The sequence below is a fragment of the Carlito syrichta genome, unplaced genomic scaffold, assembly GCF_000164805.1.
Source record: "Carlito syrichta isolate Samal-C Ts95f unplaced genomic scaffold, Tarsius_syrichta-2.0.1 Scaffold302419, whole genome shotgun sequence".
Classification (NCBI taxonomy): domain Eukaryota; kingdom Metazoa; phylum Chordata; class Mammalia; order Primates; family Tarsiidae; genus Carlito; species Carlito syrichta.
The window spans coordinates 258,671-259,022 of record NW_007246515.1 but is presented as its reverse complement, the minus strand read 5'-3'; the positions used below and the strand labels follow the sequence as shown (position 1 = coordinate 259,022).

General features: G+C 40.6%; 1 protein-coding gene across 1 annotated transcript in view; it reads right to left on the bottom strand.

Annotated features, from left to right (window-relative positions):
* PARP4 (poly(ADP-ribose) polymerase family member 4) overlaps positions 1-352 on the bottom strand; it is an 81,329-nt gene that overhangs the window by 3,403 nt on the left and 77,574 nt on the right.

The following is a 352-nucleotide window of genomic DNA, read 5'->3' as shown; positions in this document are numbered from 1 at the left end:
CTCCAGTCTGAGCAACAGAGTGAGACTCCAACATACAAAAAAAAGGAGTGGTCTTGTTTGAAGTAGGATTTAAACAAGTCTACCCATGGCTTTGGGTTCATATGTCTTTAGGGTTTACCCGTAGGATCTCCCCTGCCCCCTTTTTCCTCCTGCCATTCACTTCCCCATATTTCTGTGGTATAATGTCACATGTTCTATTCTCTGATCTAATGTGGGTTTAGACTCAAGGGATTTCTTTTAACCGTCTAGATTTTAAACATCCTAGTTCCTAACAATATTAATATCTGTTTTCCCAAATAACAGAATTTTTTTTTTTGAGTCGGAGTCTCACTCTGTCGCCCAGACCGGAGTG